The sequence below is a fragment of the Tupaia chinensis genome, unplaced genomic scaffold (genome assembly GCF_000334495.1).
Source record: "Tupaia chinensis unplaced genomic scaffold, TupChi_1.0 Scaffold143563_1, whole genome shotgun sequence".
Classification (NCBI taxonomy): domain Eukaryota; kingdom Metazoa; phylum Chordata; class Mammalia; order Scandentia; family Tupaiidae; genus Tupaia; species Tupaia belangeri.
Genome location: NW_006203408.1, coordinates 29,793 through 32,263, shown reverse-complemented (window position 1 = coordinate 32,263; position 2,471 = coordinate 29,793).

Genomic DNA, 2,471 nt, shown 5'->3' with positions numbered 1-2,471 from the left:
TCCCTTCTCCTCCATTCTCCTCTCAGGATCTTGGGCACGCACGCACACGCGCCCAGCGTGAGTTTTAAGCCACCGGGTCCGGGAGCATACCGCGGTCAACTATGTGGGAGTCCAGCCACATGGCCATTATGCTAACTGCTGGTCCCAAAATTATGTATTTTATTAAACTCCTCTTGTTTAAATTTTATTGGCAATCTCTGTGCTTCTTGTAGGTAGACATTGGCATCTTTGCCCAGATTAAGGACATTTCCAGCTATTACTTCTTAAATGTTTCCTGGCCTTTTTTCACTTTCTTCCCTTTCTGAAATCTCAGCTATGCAAAGATTAGGTCTCTTGATAGTGTCCCATACTTCCCTTGGAATTCATTTTTTAAATTTCGTTTTCTTTTTTGTTCGTCTGACTGAATAATTTCAAATGTCTTGCTTTTGAGTGCAAAGGATTCTTTTTTTTTTGGCTTGATCAAGTCTGCTATTAAAGTTTTCTATTGCATTTTTCAGTTTAGTCATTGTATCTTCTCTAGGATTCCAATGTGCTTTTTCTTAATTGTTTTTATTTCTTTGCCAAATTTCTCATTTTGTTTACGTATTGTTTTCTAAATTTTATTTAATTTTTGACTCACAGATTCTGGTAGATAATTGAAAACCTTTTGAGAGAATTGCTGTCAATTATTTGTCATTTCAGAGATCTTCATTTCTCTAGGGATTATTATTAGAGCTTTGTAGCTTCTTTTTTGATGTGTTATAATATTCTGCATCTTTGTAAATCTGGGGCCTCCACATTTGAGGATACAGCTGCTTCTCCTGTCTTTTGCAGGTGTTCTTTGGCAGGGGTAGACATTATTTAGCCTGTGGTTCTGAATGGGATAGGTAATAATGAACCTGGAAGGGCAGAACTTGCTTTAATGTTCTCTAGATGGTTGGGCTACTGCCTTTACTCTGAGTTTGAGTGGGGCAGCCATCTGACTCTACTCTCTGGTGAGGTGACTGGCTGAGTCTGCAATCAGGCACATCTTCTGGTGAGGCAATACCATACTCTCTGAGCAGGCCTGACTCAATATATGTATGCTCTGGCCAGGTGGTACCACTATTTGAGTTCTGCAGTTGGGCAGAGTTGGAGAAGGTGTCCCGAAGTTGGGTGGAGTTGTTGCTTGGAAGGAATGGGACTAGCTGCTATGCTCAGTAGAAAGCATATTTAAGGTGTCACTCCATGTCAAGGAAGAGCTTTGGTGCAGTTTTGAGGCTGAGTCAAGCACTGTTTAAACTCCCAGGCTTGGCAGAACTAGCCTGATCCTTGCCAAAATGTACTGTAGTGATTAATTCTCCTATCTTGGAAGGCTTTGGGGAAGAGTTTGAGGTTGCACCAAGTGTTTTTCACTCTTGAACTTGGCAGAATTAGCCCTTGTTTGTTATGGCATGTGTTTCTCTCCCTAGGGGCTTTGGGGGTAGGGCCTGACGATGAGCCTGGGAACTGGCATCCTAGAATGCAACAGGTAGCACTTCCCACTACTTCTGGGTGTGACCGCTTTGACTTTGGGGGTGGACTGTGCTGTTAGTTGGTATTTTTCATAAGGTGCTTCTACTGGCAGGTGCACAGAAATACCTGCCCACTGATTGCTATGGACTCGATTTTTGGTCTGTTTGTACCAGACCCCAGCAGGTCTTAGCTTGCACAGGGGTCAGGTAGAAACACGGGCCCTGGGCAGTTCTCTCTGTATGGTTCTGTGCCAACTTGGGAGAGTAGCAGGGGTGATGTGAGACTATTTTTGCTACCCTTTAAATATGGTTTTAATTTTGTTCTGTGGTCCATGCTGCTGTCTCAGGCTTAATTTGAAGTTTTGGAATTTCACAAAAGTGTTCTTGCCTATGAATAGTTGCTAGATGAACATTTATGGAGGTATTGAGGCCCCAAATCTTCTTTCTTGCCATCTTGCTGACATTGTCACTAGAGGAATTTATCTTCTTCTTTCTTGCCATCTTGCTGAAAGTGTCACTAGAAGAATTTAAAGCCACTGGTACATTGAGGATAACCATACCAACTTCAAGTCCAGGCTGACTAATGACTATATATAAACATAAATTTCCACAATAAAGGAAAGGAAGGAAATGTGTACTCAGCTTTAAACATAAAAGAAAAAAAGTTACCTCAGTGATCTGTCCTACACAACATATATGGCTTTCCAACAATTAAAAAAAAAAAAAAAAAGAAATGTACCAAAAGGCAAGAAGCAAAAAATACTCAGAAAAGACTGTTAAATAAAATATGTGGGAAACCATCATTTTGGACTGAACTCTTCATTAGGCCCAACAGACCAGGCAAAACTAGAATGCAGTAATTCATGGTAAGTGTCACGTAAAGTGAACTTTAAAATGGACCTGTTTCCCAGAAAACAGAAGGTTCATAGCAACCAGTAAGAAGAAGCTTGGTTTACCTGATATGGCATGATGAGGAAGTCACTTGGATTTTAATACTAT